The sequence below is a fragment of the Bemisia tabaci genome, chromosome 1 (genome assembly GCF_918797505.1).
Source record: "Bemisia tabaci chromosome 1, PGI_BMITA_v3".
NCBI lineage: Eukaryota > Metazoa > Arthropoda > Insecta > Hemiptera > Aleyrodidae > Bemisia > Bemisia tabaci.
In genome coordinates this window covers 31,372,385-31,396,216 of record NC_092793.1, presented here as the reverse complement: position 1 = coordinate 31,396,216, position 23,832 = coordinate 31,372,385, and the positions used below count along the sequence as shown (strand labels likewise).

Below are 23,832 nucleotides of genomic sequence, written 5' to 3'. Positions count from 1 at the left end.
TCTTTAAAAGATATGATTAGATTTCATTAGGAGAGTAAAAAAGAAAAAAAAACCATCGTTTGAAAAAAGTACTGATTTTGTATTAAAAATTAAAAAAGGTACAATGGAAAAAATTGATTAAAAATAATGAATTTTTTCTCTCTTTTTCTGTGGAAAAAATTTATTTTGATAATAACTAACATTAAGTGAATAGTGAGGAAAATATTGGAAAAATAATCTTATTGAATAAGAAGTTGACTTGGCGTAAATCATGGATTCCTGAAATGGCCACAAAATTCGGAATCGAAGGATTAACTTGCATTTTATTACGAGACACGCGAATATAGGAAAACTCACACACGTGTGTGCTAAGAAAGATACTCTCTGTGACAATTTTTTACTGACTATCGCCAAGTCATTGGCCAGGATCAAATATTGATAATATTAGGAGAGCTGTTGACAAGAAGATTACATTTTGGTTTACATGTTGACTGAAAAATCAAGAAGTAATTTTCCGTTCCTTCCGTATTTGGTTCACAAATTGGCGAGGAATATTAAAAATGGACCTCATCAAAATTGGACTTACTTTCGAAATGAAAAGGGTTCAAATATCATAAAAAGTATCATAAGGGTGGTTTAAAGAAAAAGGGAAAACTGAAAAGTTACTTGTATGATAGTTTTCAAAAAATGTAATTTATAATCATCGATGAAAAATATTGTTTCAAATTGGGATGGGAAAACGAGGATGTGGCGTGATGTGAGTAAACATTGGAATGTGCCGCTTTGAAGTTTGATCACATTTCAACATTCAAGAAAATTACGGAAGAAAAAAGGAAACAAATATGTGAGGAGGTGATATAAACTTACACTAAAAATAATTACAACACTGCACTTAAATTGTAGAGGACTAGAATAGCTTCTAAAATAACCTGCGCCTTTGTGTGTTTTCTTAACAAATTATTATAAAATACGCTGAGAATACGCATATGACCACAAACTGCACGCTTAGCGTTATTTTATCATACAAAATAAGGAAAAAGTGTCGAAAGGAATGGAATTGTGGAAGATTAAAGGATGTCAACACATCTTTCTGTTCCTTATTTTAAAAAGTAGTACAAAATTGTGTGTAAAGCAGGGCGGTCAGTGAAAAAACCTGTGATTATAGTTAGAGCTGAGGAACATGAAAAAAACCCAGTTGAAAATAACAAAGAGTCTTTGTCTCCAAAAAAAAAATGTAAACGTAGCATAAACAAAAAGCAAACTTGAAAATGGGGGGAGAACAAAAAATAACTAATGAGGATTGTTTGAAAAACATTTAAAGTAATAAAGCTTAGGTGGAAAAAGTAAGGATGATTCTGATGAACAATTTTAACTCCGCATGAAAATGAACGATGAAGCAATGGGAAGATTTCTTTAATGTGTTCAACTCATACTACGCAATAACCTGAGCAAATATGGAGACGAAAAAAATATAACTCGTGTGGAATATGAATTTAGAGAATTATGACACATTAAAAACTATTCGGCGAAAACACCAATGAAAAATAAAAATCTGAAAGATTAACCTTAAGTGCCGTAAAATTTTATTAATAGAAATATATCTTAAATAGTAAACAAACAACTATGAAAATAATGTCTTTATAAGATAGGATATGAATACTATATATTTCCTACTATATTTTAATTTCATTTATCTTCAGAGATCAAAAGAACTATAAAAATTACGAAAACAAACAAGTATTCAAATTCCAACACACAAATTTAGTCACATTCATTATATCCAGTTTAAAATTGCACTTTAAAATCCAGTTTATAATTGCAGTTTTAAATCCAGTTTAAAGTTGATGATAAACTTTGAGGAAACCCTGTACCCGTAGTTTCACGCATACAGGTCATTCATAAAACGTGGTGCTTGAGTCGCATGGCTCTGTACTACCTGTTTAATATCCGTCACTGCACTTTTAAAAATCTCGCTGGTAAGTCCCGATTGCATTTTACCCTGGAGCTTAATTTGGCCCAAACAACCAAAGTGAAATGAGTGGAATCTCCTCTTTTGGCGGAATAAATTCTGGTTCGTAAGGGCGGATCTCGCTCATTATTCACATAGCTCAGGTTTTTTTGGGGGAAGGGGGGGGGGGGGGAATGGACGAAGAAGGTTCCGGATTGAGATGCTCTCTGGATTACACTGGAAAAAAATTTCGCTTGGATCTAGAGTTCACTCTTAAAAACATTGACAAGAAAAAACACTCTTGAGTCAATTGGACTTCTTGCTTGAATCAAATGGAAATCCGCCTAAATCAAGAGGATCGGCTCTTCGATCCATGGAAAAATCGGATTAAATCAAGAGTATTTTTTCTTGTCAATGTTATTAAGCGTCTGGACTCAAGATCCAAGCGACTTTTTTCCAGCCAGATCTTACAGATTTTTCGGATAAAAGAGGGTGTTGTATGTTAGATTACTTGTTTGTTCGCATGTACGGCTATCAATTCTAAACTTTGGAGTATCATAATTCTAGGCAAACCGGGATGGATTATCTTTCAAACGAAACAAAATAAATAAGTTGTTCTGGCACAGCCACTCGAGCCTCAAATCTGAAAATATCATCCTTCGTGCAAAATATCTCAAGCGCCAGTTGTGCTTCGGCACGAGGATGTCGAGCTTCCCCAATATTTCCGAGAAACTCATAAATAAATATAATTGCTTGACAATTTTGCATGATATTCATTTTGTGATCAAGATTAAAGCCTGACATTTTCATGAAAATAAATGCAAACGTATTATTTAAAAAATTGGCATTTTTTTGAAATGTCCGGTAACATGGGATATTCTACCCGGAAGGGGGTCGGATAGGATGACGAACGTCAACTTCATCATTTATAGAAGACATACTCGCTGTCTTCGAAGGAATTTCTACCGTCACGATCCGGCATTTTACTGGCCTGTTTGCATCGAACGCAGACGAATTTGGGTTTGACGTTGCGACCGAAGCGGTTTTTGGGATGCAAATTCTGATAGCTCTTGGACCTAATGTTGCACTTAGGGCACCTGAACATGACTGAGACTAGACTTGTGCTTTGGGGGTTTTCCTGTTGCAAGAACTCTTCGGGCGTGGCCCCGATGACGTCCTGGACCCAATTCGCGTTTTCCTTTTGTTCGTCTTCGTCTTCTTCGTCGTCCTCCCTGCTGCACTCTTCTCCGCTCTCCTCTTCGTTGCTTTCCACGTCCTCCGCCTTTTTCCGCCATTCGGCCGTGGCCTCAGGGTCGATGATGTCGCATTTTCTTATCGTTACAGTAACCCGCGGGAGCTTCAGCGCGGATAGTATAGCTGGAAAGCAAATGAAAAGTGAGTTAAGTTCAATTTTACAAGCTTCAGTGCTACGGTTTTACCGAAAGACCGGTAACCAGAGACAAGAGACCCTCCACTGGCTTCCTAGCGACAGGTGGAAGCTTTTACTTTCGGGGTTTCAACAATTCCTTACGGACAATTACTAGGAAGCAACAGTCATCATCCTAATTTCGGCTGTTGACTTACCTACATGGTCGATGATGAGCTTCGGATGACGTCATGAGCCAAACAAGTAAACAAGTTTCCCAAACGTCCGCCTATTTCGGCGTGTTTGCAAAACGAAACTGCCAACACGTTGTTGAACATCAACCATGTAGGTAAGTCAACAGTAGAGTGCTGAAGTCCCGAAAGTAAAAGCTTCCACAACGGCCAAGATACTAGTGGAGGGTCTGGTCTCTTGTCTCTGCCGGTAACGCTCTTTAGAAATCTAGTTTCCTTTAAAATTCGTCTAACAAGGTTGCCACCGAATGTAGAAAATGAAATTCCCTGATATTTCCCTGTTTACCCTGATAAATGTTGCTGAAAATCCCTGATAATTGAAGATATGCCAGATTATTGAAAATACACAAATAGAAACAGTTCTCGGGTAAAATTTGTAGTTCGAAACATCAAACCCATTGAAGAGAGCAAATGAAGGCTACTGAACAATTTTTCCCTGTCTTTTTTAAATTCTCTGACATTTCTCTGTATTCCCTGACTGCGGCAACCCTTGTCTGATCTAATTGGAATGAACTCACTGATTCACCTAAAACAGCACAGTTAGTCTTATTTGCATAAAAATGAGGCCTACGAGAAAGTCATAAGTTCGAAAAGATTTACGTTGTTTTAGACAAAGCAGCAGTGAGGAAAGGGGTATTATTCCGCCAAAGAGCAGTAAGTATTGAGTAAAGAGGTGCAATTGTCTGCCCATTTCTTGTCTCAAATGTTGTTTGTTGAGCGTCTAAAATGTGACAAGGTAAGTACGCAGAAGATAGCACCTACTGCTGTCTTGCCTAACATGAAAATGAAAAAGGCTCTTTTTATGTGGTTGAACATTTAGTTCCTCGATTTATATTCATTCAAACAATTTCTGAGTATTTCGCATGATTGGTGGCGACCTTTGTTTAAAAAAAAAAAGAAAAAAGAAAAAAAGAAGAAAAGATTGGTGGCAATATGACACAAAGTGAATGCTTCTTTTCTCAAAATTTTTCGCTCCGATACTACAAGGTCCATTTTCTGAAAGCAGTGAAAGCTTCATTTTTGCATTTCTCCAACTAACTTTCAGTTTCCATGCCTCTGGTTTGGTTTTTATTACGTACAGTTTTGGCACCAACATGTTTGTGTTCTCTCCCCAACGGTGTCAAAATGGTAATAGATCGCTGCAGACAGGGTAAGAAAGTAAGCACTACAGCAAATATTTTCTCATCAAACTTTCAAATCAAAAGAGCTCTACAGATACACGATATTCTCAATTATTGTATCAAAAAAAACAAGTTAGTACTCAAGAAAATTCTTCAATCGTAAAACCTACCAAAATTAGTTTACATAGTGCTCCATTCGACACGAGTAGACTCGGGTTTTTTGTCAGCAACAGCTGTGAATTGACGTAGACGAAAACCGTAGTTTTCGTACCCTGTCTATAGTGGTTTAAGAGCCATTATGCTGGCTGGTCATTGACATCGATTTACAAAAATATTGACAAAGAAGACAAGAGGAGAATTGAGCAATCCAACTGGTTTAAACGGGAGGTTCTTAGGAACTGAGGGAGCAAAAATGATGGACCAACTTTAGGGTACGTGTTGCCGATAGATAGTCTACTAATTACTTCGTTTCTCCATTGCGACTACCTGCTTCCACCAATAGGATCACTCCATTTTCTCTTCGTCTCATTCGTCTAACACTTTCTCTATCAATCTCAATAATCAGCCAATAATAAGGGTAGATTTTGAGGAGACGAGAGGAATAAAAACAGGGATATTTCATTTGAGAGAATATTTCGAGATGTAATTGTGTCTGCGATGATAGTGTGCGATGAGGTGGTCTTTCCGTTTGGCCGCGTACTCGCACTCGCAACACTGAAATCGAGGTTCCAGCCCGCACTCGTATTTCAAATGCTTGGTTAGGTTGTATCGATGGAGGTAACTTTTGTTGCACTTCGGGCACGGGAACCGTTCGTCCGTTGATTCCGCTGGCCCAGGCGACTCTATAAACGACGCTTCCAACCAAGTGAAACTAGATGTAGCGACTGACGAGCCTGCAATGACAGGAGCGCTTTTCATTAAAAAATTAACAACATATCGTACCCTCGGAATAAGTTTCAAAATCGCCACTTCAAGGCTACTCTCCATGTGCAAACTGGAACCCTCAAACTAATTATTTAATATTATTAAACTGATTATTAATCGTTCAATATATCCGCGAAATTCCTTTCAAATCTCAAAATCTGATCTATGCTGTGTCCTGAATGTCGCACGGAGGATCGAGTCGATCAGAGAGGTCGGACGTGAAATTTCTTACTAAAACTGCAAATTTTGATGTTTATTTCCTAACATTTTAAATTTAAATGGTGCTTTCAGAGGAAAATTTGACGAGGAAACCAATGAAACACTTTCAGAACCTCAAAATGTTGTACAAACGGAGTTACGAGCTTTTAGAGTTTTCAAAGTTTGTCGGACCTCTCCCGTTGACTCGATCTACTGACGATCTTTGAAAGGCAATCGCCAACAATTCCATCGATGAGCCTCTTTAAAGCCTCCAGTTTGTGCGTAGGTAGAGAAGATTCACGACTGAAATCGAGTTATCAATGGTTTCGAATTCTTTAGATACTTAAAAATATGCAAATTGTAATTTCTTGTTGAATTGAAATTTATTAAAAAACTTTTAAGCTAAGTTTGGAAAGTGCGCATCGCAAGCGTCAAGTTTGGCACCGGTGAGAAACTTATGGCGGCTCCTTTTACTTCTTTGATCAAGTTTGACTTAAAGAATCGAAGAGCACAAGCAAAATTTGGGTAAAATTAGTGAGTGTAACTTAGGAAACCTTTAGAAAATTGTAATGATTTTCCACTACAAAAATACAAAAATTACAGAGTTTTGCAAATTTTAAGTTAGATCAGTGCCGACTTAAAATTCGTCAAAATCCTGGGGGTTTCCTTCCCCATTTTGTACTTTTTGTAATGACAAGTCATTAATCCTTTGCAAGACTACATTTCCAAAGTTACACTCCTGAATTTTACTACTACGCTATTATAAGTCAAGACCACACAGAGACAAAAGAAAGGGGGGGGGGGGGATACCATCATTTTATAAGGTCCTTAATTTATGCTAGTGAGACTCTTGGAAATAGGGTAAATGTACATCATGGCAAATGGACCGCGTTAAGCAGAAAGGAACCAAGCCACATCAGCTATTGCCAAATTGAACTGGGCAATTTAATTTATTCCGTGAAAACGGTGAAGCGGATCTGTTCGAAAATTTCAGTGAATTTTTTGCATGTTACAAGGCAGATCCCCTAAAATTTTCAAAAAAATTCGCACAAACGTTCTCTAGTAGAAAATTAAATACCTCAATTAAATGTGGCAACAACCGATGTGGCTTATTGGTTCCTTTCCGTTAAACGCGGTCTAAATATAAGACGGTAAAGAAATGGGGACACTTAGCGTCAATGAATCGACGAATCCGAACAAATCAAAAAGATAGGGAGTCTTTCGGCATCTTGCGTGAATGTTGATACGATACCTCCAATGCAACTCTCGGGAATGCGCGTTGCATATTCACCTAAAATAAGGCGAATACGAGATGCGGAGTGTCATGTCGCGAGCGGGAGCGGGTCGACCGCTGCATCGTGTTTTTTGATGACTCGCGGAGTTCTCGAGAAACAAATTATTGTTTTATCGAAATCATGCTTTGGAATTTAATGAATATTGCTCAATATTTATTCCGTTCTTCTTGTTGATCTTTAATAAATATTCGTTTACTTAGATCTCACATAATATGTTCAACTTTCCTTCTTAGGACAACGCGACGATGAGTCCACAATTTTACTTTAGATCATTCTCATTACAGTCGAGTATGCATAAGTTTTAACGCCAAGTTTTTGTACATTTTTTTTATTTTCATTTTTGTGATACTTTTTTTCATACTACTTTTCACTTCATGTGCTAGGGTCCTCTTCAATTATAGAAAAATCCAACACTTAAAGATATTACAAAGCTCTCTACGTTATTTACCTTGCCTTAGATATAATTCATTTTTGCACCGATTAAAGGATAGCTGGGGAGAATAAAATGGTAATAAAAGAACCAAGTAAGTATAGCTTAATTTGTTTTTTTTTTTAGTTTTTTTTAATAAAAAAAAGTCATCGTAACATCATAAATGTAATTGAAGGTACATGACAAAATAGTTCATTAACTTGATCTGAGACTAGAAAACACAATCTAATGATGCGAGTGTATTTACACGAAGTTTAAAGTACCTGACTAAAACTTATAGCTACGTAACAAAATAGGTATGTTGAAAAAGGTCACTTCTGATACGATAGTTATAATTTACTTTCAACAGAAAAAAAAAAATTAAAAGCATACGAAAAAACTACAAACAATTAAGTATATAAATGTGGTAGGAGCGTGGGTTTTCTTGAAAGGTGTAAAAAAAATAGTGACATATAAATATTTGATCAAATTTTTGAAGGCGTGAATTCAGGATTCGGGCACATACTCAACGTTCATAGAGAAAAATAAGTGTCACGTACGTAATAGAGAAACGGGGGAAGAGTACTACTTTTATAACCTCAAAGCTTGTAAAGGAGACACTTTCTGGAACTTGCAACACTCAAGCAAACATTTTGAATCATGAAGGGGGGGGGGGGGGGCAGACTTCTCAATGTAGTCGGTGTAATTAAGTATACAATGTACGCTCGAAGGTTTTCAATATTTATGGTAGGGTATTTCAAAACGTGTCTGCAGCTCTTGAAAGCTAAGCCTTCAAAATTTGTGGGCAGAATTGCAGTAAACAGAATTATTATTAAAATGAGAAAAAAATTCAGCCAAAAATAACTTCATGATATGAGACTATGAGCAAAGTTTCGCAAAAAGTAACCAATTTTCATAAAAGGCGAGAATTCATAGGAGGTACAGCTCGTTTTGAGACTATGAGACTTGGTAGAACTGAACTTTATCATCATAAAATCTTACGAATGAAACTTTATGGCCTAGCACTTTCATATTTATGAAACACGGGATTTTCAAGGATTTATTTTTGATCGCGAGAATTAAATTTGATGGAAAAATCACTATTCTTTTAGTATGTTTGTAACTTCATTCAGCAGATTTAAAAATACGGAAAATGAAAATTATGGCATCAAAGCAAGTGACATTTAGTGACCTCCAGATTTCAAAAGAGTGAAATTTCATTCATAAAAAGAATTAAGAATATTGGGAGGAACAGTTACTCTGACAACATACTCCTTTCTCCCGTATTCTTTGATATTCTAGTCCAGGCAAACGAATATGCCACCAATTTTTGCCGGCAGAAAAATAAGTTTAATTCTTCAGCCCCTTTTCCCAGACTCCATTACACCGGACTGATGACGGGATAGCGAATAGTGCTTAAAAATGAGATAAAAGACAGAAATAGGAAATATCACCTTACACTTTTGTAAGCAAACTTTAGAAAATATGTTAGATTGAGACATGAAGAACAGCAGGAGCGTTCAAGAGTAACTGCTTTGCAAAAACGATTAGAGAATTACATTCGTGGAGTATGGAACCAGGTTTGATTAAAATCTTCAGCCACAAAGACCCTGAGAGTGCTTTACAAATTGAAATACCTTTAAATGAATTGAAAACATGGGAAGGGGGGAGGACCCACGACAAAATATGCTGCTACCCCCAAAAATGGGCTTTGGGGATGCTAACTCTGCAAAAAATTTCAAGGAATATGCTACGACATAGCGGAAACAATACGGCTCCTGAGGGACAAAGTCACATGAAAGGATCTATATTCCACCTGTACCTAGTGTAAAAATTAAAAATCAAAGAGAACAAAGAGCTTTCAGAATGTACAATGCAATGACTAGGAACTTACAATGAAAGTTTACTTAACAAAACATGGAGTATATTGTAAAGATGTGAGAAAATATTGGTGAGGTAAAAAACAGTTTAGGCGTCAGCCACTTTTGCAGTCAGATAATAACTAAAACTTACAACTGCCTCTTGCCTTAGGACAAAGAGAGAGAGAAAAAAAAATAGGGGGATACAAGAGAAAAGTGCATGTGTAACTTCATTAAGTATACACTTATTATGAAACTAAAGACTATATAAAATTGATTACCTTAGGAGCAATCGATTTAGGAACAAATAATTCAAAATATACTACCCTCGGTGTATATGGAGATTCCATACCGAAAAATAATCCCTGAATTTAAATAGCTTTAAAACCTTTCAAACCTATATTCTTCCTAAAATCCAAAAGGCAACTGATATCTATTAAAGAAATTCTATCGTGGTTACGTGCTCAAAAATATAGATTCGAAAAATATTGACAATTTGTTGCATACATCCGAAAAGGATTGAATGGAAAAATTCATGTGATAGGATAAAGTAGGTAAAATGAAAAACAAAGGATGGCACCAGATTCAATCCACTGCGCCGTAAAAAAAAAAAAAAACTATTAAAAAAAAGAAAGTAAATATGCGTACAATATTAGAGACTATTTTTCAAATGCTATGGTCCAAATTGAGAGACTTAAAACAGAAACGAAACATAAGCAGAGAATAACATAAAAATAAAAAATCTAAGAAGAAAGGTAACCAATAAAGAAAGAGAGCGGTGAGCGCCTTAAAAATACTTGGATCTATCTGAACATTTCTGTGTTTCCTTGAATATTTATTTTAATTCATTTGGTGCAAAGAGGAAAAACAAAGGCCCTTTGTCATCACAAGTTCATCACTTTTAATGCTTTGTTGAGTGGACCAATAGCGACAGTCTCCGGGCATCTGTCGATACCGTAATGAATCTATAAAGCGCAACAGATTTATTTTATAGTAAATAAAAATTAAATGACTCGCGCCTTTGGTGATGTGCCTTTTAAAATTACAAAATTATTCATCTAAACTGCACAACGAAAAATCGGATTTGATAAAATAAGTTTCTTAAACAATCTGTCGTTGCGCCGAGAAACGTATAGATACCACCGGTGTGGTGTACTTGACGATATATCGATTGATCTTCCATTCAAACTTATGGAAAAGGATCGATAAACAGGGTGTTCGTAGGGAACACCTCAATAATCGATGCTTCACCATAGCTTCAATGAGGACAGATCGATAGTCGATTATTCACGCCTTGCCGCTGATACATACCGGATACAGAGCGAATTTGTTACACAAACAACATTTTAATGGACCACTAGACAAGGTACGAATTTAAACAATCTGATACATGTTTCTTAACAAGAATTTTACGTAGAACACGATTCGTGCAACGAAAATTACTGAAACCAATTCCTAAAGAAGATATTAACGTTTTATTTCACATTGGTTACGAGAAATTTGAACTTCCCGCTCACAAGAAACTCAAAGCTCTACGTGAGTCAAATCGAGCACTACAACGGTTTCAGCAAGCCTCTCAGTCAAGCAATATACATTTCCCACCACGTGTTGTTTAAATTACAAGCAATTTGCTATAGCTGAGCCAGAGTGTCAAGATTGAGGTTGCCAGATTTTTATATAGCAGAGACTGCCATGATAACGTTTAGCGCTCGATGTGAATCACGTAGAGCATTGAGTTTTCATGAGCGGGTGGTTTGAATTCACGCATCAAGAATCACTAAATAGCTTCGTAAGGAGTTCATTTTTGTAATTTTCGTTGTGCGCATCGTGTTTTACGTGAAATTTTGGTTGATTAGCATGTATCAGAATGCTGAAATTCGTACCTTGTCTAGTGGTCCATTATGTGAAAGAAAGTTTTCTTGTAGTTATGACAAATTTTCTGGAAACATTTTGATCACTACGCTAAGTTTTTACACGTGAGGCATAACCAACATCAATAGTTGATCGACACTCACCACTAATTACCGTTCAATTGTATTACGAGACAAGACTTTAAAGTTTGCTTCATTACAAAATGAGATTAAAGTGAGAAGGACTAGATATTCTACTTTGGCTCATAGCATGACTAGCGGAGCGAAGAAAAACAAATAAAATCAAAATGAGAGCTCTCCCATATGATATGACGAGCAAGCTAGAAAATAAAAAAAAAATAAAAAAACGAGAAACAATGAGAGTAAACGAAAAAATGAGAGAAAGAATAAATAAAAGTAACTTGACCGAAGAGCACTGCCATCTTACGATGTAAGTAATTTCAACTCATATGGACGATGCAAGATTTCGATTCGATTTAGCTTCAAGAGTGATTCGGATTTTTTGAATTGGACTGCATTTTGCAATTTGGAGCTATAAATCTTGGCTCATCTGAAGAAACACGTATGTGCATAGGAAACTAATGGCACATACGTTGTTTTTAAAGTTTGTCCAATTAGGTATCCACCGGACACTTAAATTGAGTGATGTATTTTGCAGGTGTAATACAAATTTAATGAATTTCCATCTTCAATGCAATGCACCGCACCAGGTGAGCCGAAAATTTCCATGTAGATTATCCGGCAGAACTTAACATGTATACAGGAGTATGGACACCAGTTTGTTCAATGAGAAAGAGCTGTGATTTCTTAGGAACATCTGATAACTAAAGTATTAGTGTCAAATTACATTCTCAGCAATGATGGCATGATAGTAGCCAGAAGAAAAAATAAAAAGGGTGTATTACCATTAAATGGTAAATTTATCAATTAAGAGTAAAAATATCAATATTAATTGATGTAGTTATCATTATAACTACGAGTAATCAGCAATACCACTCAACTGCATTGAAAGAAAAAAAAAAAAAAAAAAACACAACTCGAACGTTAGGTTTATTGAAAGCGTTCCAAATCGGTCGTAAAATTCGATTCCGTGCCCTTAATTCGGGCAACGGAGCTCCTTCTTAGGTTCAGTTTCATTTGAAGTTTCGCCTAAATGGACCGAATGGTTCACTGACGTGCATCGAAGGTTACGACCGATTTGGGACCATTCATAAATGACGTCAGAACCCTTGGAGGGGGGGGGGGGGGGAGAGAAGGTATCAAGAGGTATCTGACATGTGCCTGCGGTGAGGGGGAGTGGAGGACACCTTAAAGCACGTTTTGAGACCTGGGAAGCTTAACTTTTTTCAAATTTCAAAAATAAGGGACACCCTAGAGGAGGGTCAAGTCAAATTAACGTCAGGTTTCCGGTGACAATTTATTGATGCTGCTAGAAGCCTTAGAATTAAGGGGAGGAAAAGTGGGTAAAGAATACGGAAGTAAGTAAAATAGGTTACCATTTTAAGATACATAAAATATACTTCCACTGCACTGAAAATAAGTTACTGGCTACAGACATACCGTCCGTTCCGGGCTCTGAGGCCGAAAGTTCCGGATGTTGGGGCCGTGACTTCCACTGCTCCGAGTGCTTTACCCTGAACTTTCGGCCTCTGGGGCCGGATCGCGAACGGTATGTCTATAAAGCCCGTGACTGCAGCTTCCTAGGCCGGAAGTTTTTTCTCAGCATGCGGAAAAAATAGCTGACGTCATTTATGGACGGACCCTGTGAAGCACTGTATCACGGCTCAAAAGTCAGAACTGTTTTGCAGAGGATAACGGTGCAAGAGTAACATGTTTTCCTTAGGCCTTGTCTTTACGAGAAGAATCACGGTATTTGTCCCTGGGAAAATTCCCTCTTACGAAGTTGGGAAAAATATTGAGTTAATCAATATTTTTCCCAGTGCTAAATGGTCCTTGTACCCCTGAGACCCACTGAGAGAGGAAGAAGGAGTGAGAACAAACTGTGCGATATTTTATTCATTACGCCATGGTTGATGTTCGTTTAGTTAAAATAATGTGTCTAATTGTCAATTGAGTGCAATTATTATTTTAATCCCCGTTAAATACTCGACTTTCACTAATTTATCTTTTCGTGCAAACTATTCGCAGGACTGTATGAGCCCCATCCCGTGGAGACGGTAACTGGGAAAAATCCCAGAAGTTTCATTCCTGCGATTCGAACTTGCGACAAATCCCATAAAAACGTCTCGTGGAGACAAGGCCTTAGTATCGAGCAAGCTCAAATTTTTCTTGACGCAGAGAGAGGAGTCAGTCTTGAGGGGATCGGAAAAATAATGTTGTACTGTTGGATAGGATGGGCAGCTAGGGGCCCGGGGGCCGGGCCGGAAAGATTAGCTCTGGCCGGGGTGTTTGAGCTTGGAGTGCCAGTTGAGCTGACCCAGGAGGTAGAACCTCTTGGAGCAGGACTTGCACTGGAACTGCGGCTCCTTCCCGCAGCCCCACTTGATATGCTTCTGGAGGCTCGAGAAGTGGGTGTAGGACTTGGGGCACTTGGGGCACTGAAAAAACGGCTGGAACCCCCGCTTGAAGCCCAGGAATGTGGACGGGTTCTGGAAGAGCCTCGCCAGATCACCTGAACATAGAACGACCCTTCATTAGCCAACGAAAACGGGAGATGCAAAATTAAAATCTGCTTCTTCTGCTAGATTAGCGCATTGCCATCAACAAACACGACAAACAAATACGCCAACGTGCTACTGATGCTTCAAGCCACGAAAATCAAACTAAATAACAATGGACGCTATTAGTGTTACGTCACAGGAAAGCGATATGTATCGATTTATTCTCGTCGGTGGCCAGAGACGAATCCAATTCGACATGACGGAGAATTCCTATATGGTGACATCACCACTAATAGCGTCTAAATGAGACCAAGTATTCCGGAGATCCCGCATTTTTTGGCTGGACAGGGTCGTGTGTAAAAACTGATTCTTGAGTAGTTCTCCTGGAAGTTATGCAACTAAAATTCACGCGTTGCATGATTACTAGCATAATTATTTCAGAATCTGATGATTAATACTCTACTTTGGGTATATGCTCTAATATGGCACGTGAAACAGACCATTGGACGAGCATTTCATTTTTCTTGTCAAAATTACACGTACAACAAAATGGAAACGTTGGAAAATTCCAAGTTTAACTCGATTCATACTTCTCATTTGCCACAGTTTGCTAGAAACAATTCGGACACTCGACTCGTTTCAGTAGGTTTCAAAATGGAATGACTTTCTCCTTGCGCTGAATATTTTTTGACAAGTTCATTAAAGAGGAGGAACACAATTAATAAAATTAAAGTCTAGTTATTAGCCGGATGATAAGTTTATTAGAAGGGAGATTTCGGTTGACCGACTGAAAAACTATGGACTGAGAGAAAATAGAATTTTTCTACGAATTTCCTCTGTGAAACGTTTTCAGTCCGGGCGCCCTGTAAATATACAACATTCTGATAAAAAAAAACCCGTGGTTGGATTTTTTAAGGGCTCATTGGAGGGAGGGGATGAGATCACACTTGAAAATACATCCGAAATTGCACTGACATTGGACAAAACTACCTTTCAGAGGGTGAGAGGCACGTATCTCCTTAGGTGACCCGTACAGAACTGCCGTGCTAAGGAAAAACGAAGTTTTTCCGTCTTCAGACGTTGCCCAATTTCCTTCGATGAAATACGAAATTCCTGGAAAACTTGTGGATATTTTTCTCCCAATTTTTTACACGATTTCAATCCCAATTTAATCTATAATATCTGAGAATTTCAAGGGAAAATAATTATAAATCTCCTGAAAAATTAACATTTTACTGGAAGAAATTTGGCAACTCTCGAATGCTCATACGGCGTTCTTCTTTAGTACGGCAGAGTACAGTGCCTATGAAAAATTTTGGACTCCGATAGAGACTTAAGTTAGATTAATTCGTTGAAATCTACTGCGGGATCTCTAATATACTTCGTCTTGAAAAACACGCTTTTAAAAATGTGCATTTGGTTCCACGTGTGACAGAGTACTTGGGTAGTTGGTAAGTAGCTGTGTACGTGGACTGGAATGGTAGAAAAAATGTATTTCTACGTGGCGAGAAAACAACCTCGATTTTACTATCATGAAATCTTCAAATTAGTCTACCAATCGTGTGGTGATGATGCACGCATTACTGATAACTGGCTCACGAATAAAACTGACGCAGCAAAGATGGGAAAATTTCGATATGCACCAAATGATTAGGGTGGCATCATCAGCTGGGTTGCTCAAAAGAAGATGTTTTGGTTACAAAGTGGTACCATCTTTTGCGTTCCATCATCGAAACATAACTCTGAGTGTGACACGTGGAACTGGCCCTATGATAAAGTTCTTGGTGCGGAAAATGTACGTCAAACTGTTTTATACTCTCACTAAATTGAGCAACTACTTAAAAGGAATGAGCAACAACAACTATAGTTTACTACACATTTACAGCTACTACGTCAGCATATTAATTACCCGTCAGAGAGACGATTGAGAAAACAATAAACTTACCATTGAGAGGCGATATCATCCTTTATGCGGGATTGAGAAACGAACGTTTAAGAATATTCAAGTAATATTTTTGCGAATTTCCAAGCACTATATTTGCAAGTGTTCGAGAATTTGAATATGTAATGTATTTAAAATTCATTATTTCCAAATATACATTTTTGACAAAATTGAGGATTTCGGAACAGTTTTTTTTAAAAAAATGTCCGCTATCTCGTCGTAATAGCGCCACAAACAAAAAAAATGGCAAAATTGCTATGTGGCATCTTAGTGAGTTTGACCTGACCGCAGTCTGCATACGGATCCGATTTGAGTGTCAGAAGTTCCACCAATTCAGATGGTTTTTACGATGTACGCAAAGAAGTTTTTCGCAAGTATTGCTTTTCCACGGGTTTTTAGGATCGGGTTTACCCTTATTGTTTTAAGAAATTCTGAGCACATTCAAATATTTTGTCCGTTTTTCTTACACAAGGACGAGCGAGCGATGAGATGAGACAGAGTTAATTGGAAAAACGGAATTTTAGAATGGACAGCTCGATAGAATTTCAGTTTAGATAGTCGAAGTATATGAGTACTTACTATCCTTTTGAATACTGAGGACTTCCGTCAAAGAGAAAGAGTTTTGGAACTTTGCCACGTGATACGAATTAAGTTTTGTTCTTTAAATTTTGGTCGTAACTTGCAGTTAGTATAAATTTTAAAAATCACTGGTGAAACAGGACTTGACTAATGAAGCTATGTCTAGTTTGGTTCAAATCGTGGCGTCATTTATGAGATTTATCTATGATTAGAGTAAACAATTACGTGCTACGATCGGAACGTTCCACAATTTCCGCGCATACTTCATTTTTTGAGCTGAGATAAATCAGCGTGATGGATTTCCAGATTCTTTTAGGCCCCTTCATACGCGTTTCAAGCGGATGAGGCGTTTATTTATTTTTCTCCTCTAAGAAGTCAAGTACGCGCGGAAATTTCACACGTTCCCATTCAAGTACTTGGTCCTGAAAGTTAAGTATTGCATGGTTAACAAGTAAATGTACGTATGGTCAGCAGGCTGGAAAAAAGTTTTCAGCGGTACCTTGAACATGGACGTGAGCAATAATGGGTTATTCCGCGATGTAACAGATGTTACATTCAGACGCTTTATTTTTCATTATTTTTTTTTTTACTATACCGTTCACTTTCCTTTAGTTTTTCTTTTAGTAAGGTAGACTAGGGTTTTGGATTCTTGTAAGGGTATGTTATAGAGATAATGCAGAAAGTGGTGTCGCCGGTCATGATTCGATAGCCATTTTAGTGCGTCCATTGATGACGTCAATGAGTACGCATTGACAAGATATTCCAACCTTCGGTAAAACGGTATGATACACAGCATACAATACCAGCTTTCCAGCTCGTGGGGAAGACATTGGGAAAAAATTCTAAACCTTATTTCGGAACAAATGTCTCTCTAATTTTCTATTTTCTCAGTTTCAGCCCAGCAGAAAGGTCTACTCACGTCGTATCGGTAGGTTTAAAGGGACCACATTGACGATAAGGAGCCTCTGTTTGTGGCTCGTTATAGAAACTTTTGGACTTAATTTTGCGATTAGGAACTATAAATTCTGGCTCAACCGAAAAAACACGTATGTGCGTAAGGAAACTAATGGTTCATGCGTTGTTACTACACTGAGTCAGAATTTGTCGTTCTTAATTGCAAAATGTAGTCCATTTTAAGTGCCATTGGTTTCCCTGCGCTCATAGGTGGTTTTGTGGTAGAGCCAGAATTAAATAAATATGGTCCTTTAGCAACGTGTTTGTGTAGTCCATAACGTAATGGCGATTCTTGCAATGTTGGTGACATTGGAATCACGTTACTTCTTCACCACCTCCTGTATTATCTGGATGCTATACATACACGCATCATACTCACTCATCTGTAATTTATTGATAGGCTATTGGAAATACAGATCAGGGCACAGAATCGCTATTATTTCGATGAATTGACTAATTTCTTTTCCCGCATGCACTAATATTATTTTTCTGCTAGATTTGAATTTTTGAGACCATTATGTAAAGCCTCCGTCATTAATCTTTCTAGTAAACAAGTTGGATGAACTCATTAAAATGCATAATTCATTATAAATACTTTATTTCATAATAGTTTTGGAAGCGTAACAATGGATATAATAAAAATATACGAGAGGAAATGATCGCTACAACTTGGAAGTATATCATGGAAACTATTTGCTACCAGTAGTAATAGTAAGTACAAAAAATCAGAAGAACAAAAATCATGGAAGTCAGAACTATCCTAGGTCACGGGAAAATGAGTGCAATGCCGTAATGAAAAAAAACTATAAAGAGTAGAACTGAAGAAGGTAATGATAGGAATAAATATTTTAAGGTCACCAGTTCAGAAAATGAGGATATCGACGGAGCTGAAACATTTTTTCTTCCTTTTCGAAATTGACCGACTTCTTTTATTACAGAATAGTTTAACACAAACAAAATTGATTTTCGATTGGATGATTAAATAAAAAAAAGGAAAATCAGAAAAAGGCGCAAAAAGTATAAAGTAGTTTAAGAGAAAATCTTAAAATATAATCAAAAGTAAATTGGAAAAATTAAATTTAAATGCAATAATGACGCTTACCTAACTATCAGTATTTGAAATGAAAGTAAAGTGTAAAAGAAAAATAAATAAAAAATGTAGATTTCGAATTCGGTGTAAAAAAACTCCCTGCCAATACAGTTAAAAGCGCGGTCTCAACCATGCCGGAAACAAGCTCATTAAATGCCTGCTACATGATACGCGATGAACAAAAGACGCTAAATATAACATGACCTCGAAAAAACATAAAATGAACAGAGTTGGAAGAAATTATTCGAAGAAGAGTAAACATATTAAAATAATACTTAAAATTCAAAGAAGTAAATCAATTAATGACGAAAAATAAATTCATAAGGCATATGAACTATACCTTGGAGGCAGTTCAAAAAATGGAAATTATGGAGTAAATAAATTAACGCAGAGAAACTTTTTCCGAGAGATTCAACAATACTTCGCTACATCCAGGCAGACTTCATTACTGCTTCTTTTAAAACTGATGCTACCATTATGTAAACGGATTGCATAGAATTCATATCGATTTGTTTCACGATGTAAACTCATCCTCACAAATGAGAAAATATATCCCTTATAGATTCTTTTTTGCTTAAGTATAAAATTCAAAATAAATATGGAAATCATAGACGATATCTTATAGAAATCTCCGAAAATCCTACATGAGCATCTTTCAACGACATTAGAAGGACTGGACTTACAAGGATTGATTCATTATTATTCTTAGGGGAAAATCATAAGAGTAATTTAACTTTATGAATAAAAAATATTTCTAATAATCCATGAAAGAAGGATTTTTCCACAGAAAAAAAAAGAAATGTCAAAAAGGTTTGTTCAACATCTACAACGAAACAAGTAATATACCCGCTAAATGCGTTTGACGCAAAACTGAGCTTTAACACCAATATTATTTTAAGTAATAACAAAGGAAGGTGAGGGTTATAGGAGAAAAGGGAAACTTGTGTTTCAAAAATACTAAAAGTACACGTAAAATACCCGCAAAAAATATATGACAGCGCGAGAAATATTGAATCCGCGAGATACGTCGATCCTACTCCAAATCCCCACGTTGCATGAGGGAGCAAATTGCTCAGTTTTTAAAGTGTTCAATATTGATGGATTGCATCGATGACTCCATTTGCAACGTGAGAAAACGGCTTTAAAGTGAAGCACGACCTAGCAGACGCGTTTCTGGTGAAGGGGCTTTGACGCTCGTTAACTACGGACAAGAAACCAGAGGAATAGAACCTAACAATCATATGAATGATCGGATATTTCCGCGAAATAATTAATAAAATTTCATGGTAGTATTTTGTCAGGGTGCGGAGGACCAAAATAAAGGGCTCCATTCCATAAAACAAGTATTTCACAGCGCTGCATGATGGGTGTCCTAGAGGACATTTCCAGCACGAGAAGCACCCAAAAAAGTCGAGTCAAAGAGTCTAAAACTTTAGCCTTAACATCTAAAATATGAGTACCGATGAACAGCTAAAAATCTTAAAATTCAGTTGCAACATGAAAAAATGCGTACAAAAATACTTCAAATAAACTTAAAACATAAAATAAAAACTAGATCACAAGTACGGCATAAAATCTGAATATTCAATAGTCAGTGATAGTGAGAGGAGTATTAAAGGCTATGGGGATATAATCACTAAATACTAGTTTACGCGGGCATTTTGCACAGTCTATCGATAATCTACAAAGGGGAAATTGAAATCATAAGGCTCATTCGTTGGAGGAGGGGGGGGGGGGGAGGAGGCTCCGTAAGGGAAGGAGATACTCGTAATTTCAGAAAATTTTGAGATGATTGATTAAATTCACGTGTTTTAAGGTTGAGGGGGGGTTACAAGAATAGAATGCCTTTCGAATCAAACGCCTTTAACATCGTTTGTGAAACGCTAACACCTCTAATTTTCTCGGGCGAATGCCCTAGAAAGAGGCTATATCAAGGAGGCATTAATAATGACAAAAAATTGGAGAATGAATAAAATTAATGGTGGATTTAATTATAATTATGAGGAATTCGATTAGGCGGGAAAATTGTGATGGTGATAATGTGCAGAAAATGATTAATTTAAAGATTCAACAATTTAAGGTGGGCAATAAAAAAAGACGGAGAAAAACGGTTGCTTACTTGCTCATGGATAATTAAAAACTATTAACATGGAGGTATGTATCACAGTAAATTAACAAGCCTGGTAATCAGTATTTGCAATTTTTACAAACTGATGCATAGCGGAGGTCAAAAGGGACTCATTTTCATTAAAAAAGAGATTTAGAAAAACTGAGTCGTAGAGAGCCCGATGCTATGGAATTCAGAAAGATTACCGGTGACACGGTGCAGTGAAATGAGGAATTAGAGCATATCCACGTCATCGAGCATTCTTTGTGGCGACAAGGACTTACAATTAAACAAATACATTGTAAATTATACACATAATGTATGAATAAATAGGTAATGTTCTGCCTACATAAATAAAAATCAGTGGGTTGGCTGATCGCCAACTAAGAGTAAACAAACGAAAAACTAAATAAATATTAAAATTCTAAACTTAAACACGTGATTCAAAGTGGGATAAAAAAGGGGAAAAACGGTGAAAATGGGGAGTGGGGATTAGAATGTAGTGTTAATTGAAACAAATTGTACCTCAGGGGGAGTTAACCTGATTCGTTAGACTCCTGTGACAATAAACTACACCGTATTTTCAAAGCATTTCAAGGAATCTCCATTCAGCCGGAAATTCACTTTTTCTGATATTGTGTATACGGTAATGATGAAAAAAGTGAAGAAAAACAATCATATGAATACAGTGCAGTTTGGCAGAAATGAAACAATATAGTAAGTTGCACCACAGGAAGTGACAAAATTCTAATATTGAAAATAAACTATCCATTAGCAGACCACTTCCCCCCCCCCAAAAAAAAAAAAAAAAAAAATGGTGCTAAGAACAAAATGAGGTAATATCAAAATTAGCACCAAGTCAAATATTCGGAAGACTTGAACCAGAAAAGCTCGCTGTTTGCACCGGAATAGAAAATAAAATAATTTCTGTTCAAAACAGAAAATATTTACGGGAGGGAAGGGGGGGGGGGTTGATTCACTAAGTAAGCTCAAGAGGTAAATTTTCTATGTAACGCATTCGTGAACTCACATTGTTCACATTACCTGGATTTCATATGAGGGTAATAGTCTTCAGAGGGGCTGAGCATTTAAAGCTATATGCGCATTCTTTTGAAGTATCCTATTTAAATTCTGACGCAATGGTACTATACTTCAACAATAATGTTAAAAATATTGTAGAAATGAAATTAAATCCGTAACAGTTAAGACACCATAAGACATTGAAGGATAAAATGAAAAAAATCACAACAGAGCAAATTGAAGGCGGGATGATGCGAAAAATCCCCACGAAAAGAGGAGAATTTAAAAATGAGTATTAAATTTCAAACTAAGTAAACATCAAGGGGAAAGGTTTCAGTGCATAGGATTGCCCCAGAAGATCACTGACAAAAGGGATATGGGACAAATCAAGAAAAAAGTTGCAGTAAATGTAAGAGGACTAACTGGATGGGAGTTTCGCTATTAATAAAGCCTGCACGGCGGGATGAAGAAATTCTAGAGAACTTGGTGAAGGGGTAACATATAAGTACCTATAAGATGTGATTAAAAAATAACAGCGTTATGATTTTGCGACAAAGGAAGAATTTAAAATTAAAAATGTGCCAACGAACATTATCTGACACTTTGTCGAAGTGATTTCTCACAAAAAGTACTTCTGGGCACCTTCTAAAGGAAAGCATAGACCTGAGTATAAGATTAAGTAGGTACACGAGAGAAACAAATTATTACAAGTAGAGAGAGAAAAATATCTGAAATGAGCACGCCGCTAAGATAGAAGAAAAATTATTTTTCGAAGGGTGCAGTGCACATACATGTTACGTACTACGAAAACGTGCGCGAGATTCTTCAGTGCTCGTAAACCGTATGCGATTTACAACGATTAAAATAATATTGATCAATGGCGAGGCGCGAATGATCGATCATCGATATTCATCATTAGAAGCTATGGTAAAGAATCGACTATGGACCACTAGACAAGGCACGAATTTAAGCATTCTGATACATTTTTCTTGACCAGAATTTCACATAGAACACGATTCGCGCAACGAAAATTACTGAAACAAACTCCTAACGAAGATATTAACCTTTTTATTTCGCATTGGTCACGCGGATTTTGAACTGCCCGCTCATAAGAAACTCAAAGCTCTACGTGAGTCGAATCGCGCACTACAATGGTTTCAGCAAGCCTCTCAATCGAGCAATGTTCATTTCCCACCATGTGTTGTTCAAAGTATAAGCAATTTATTGCTTTAGCTGAGCCAAAGCGTCAAGATTGAGGTTGCCAGATTTTTATATCGCAGAGACTATCATGATAACGTTTAGCGCGCGATGTGAATCACGCAGAGCATTGAGTTTTCATGAGCGGGTGGTTTGAATTCACGCATCAAGAATCATTAAAGAGCTTCGTAAGGAGTTGATTCCGGTAATTTTCGTTGTGCGTATCGTGTTCTACGTAAAATTTTGGTTTAGAAACATGTATCAGAATGCTGAAATTCGTACCTTGTCTAGTGGTCCATTCAGGTGTTCGTTACTAACCCTGTTTGTCGATCCTTTCCCAAAGGTTTAAATGGCTGCAGATCAATCGATACATCGCAAAGCACGCCACGCCATTGATAGTGATAATTACTGTGATGTCTCAGAAAGGGTCGAAAACATGAACAATGTCCGATGTAGCTATTTGCCATGGTAAAAGGACCAAAAAGGACGGAAGGAAACGCGGTCATGCCAGTATCGGCTCAGAATGATGTGCTTTAGAATGGTGTAAAAGTAAATTAAATTCAAAGTGCCAATGAATTATGAAGTGACAGAGCCTAACTACGGCAATTCGCATATACTTCACAAAAACAGCGCGATAAAAATCAATACGCCTCTTCGGACGTATTGAAAACGAAAGACGTAAATATAATCAATTAAGTAAAAAAATACAATAATAATTAAATAGAATGAGGTGCAAGTGTTCCCTATATACAGGCCGAATCTAGTGGTGTGTGGAAGACTTTTGAAAGACTTCAATCGTCTGGAAGATAATAAAACTCCAAATAAAAATTAAGGTTCATTCAGATGAAACTGATTGCATAGTTAAATTCATTTTTACATTATGTACAAAAATACAAAAAAGGGAGAGGAAAAACTTGCAGCTGGGTGGCCTGAGGGATTAATGCTTAACTGCTAAAAAATATTAATAACTATTATTGGTGGTAATAAGGAAGACAATATCACGGCTGCATAGTAAAATATTACAAATGGGATGGATCTCAGTAAGTTATTTGTATTATATAAGGTAGGTAAATATAACTAATAATAGGGGGGACGAGGTTA

At 36.9% G+C, this 23,832-nt stretch overlaps 1 protein-coding gene and 1 long non-coding RNA gene across 2 annotated transcripts in view; both read right to left on the bottom strand.

Moving 5' to 3' along the window:
- The window catches only part of LOC109041050 (uncharacterized), a 146,427-nt gene that overhangs the window by 106,320 nt on the left and 16,275 nt on the right, over window positions 1–23,832 (bottom strand). The gene's annotated exons all lie outside the window — the stretch shown is intronic.
- LOC109041078 (uncharacterized) lies at window positions 59–16,876 on the bottom strand. The gene is made up of 2 exons (XR_002009925.2): window positions 4,836–16,876; window positions 59–3,304 (listed from the first exon to the last, which is right to left on the bottom strand). It is a non-coding gene; the product is annotated as an uncharacterized lncRNA (long non-coding RNA).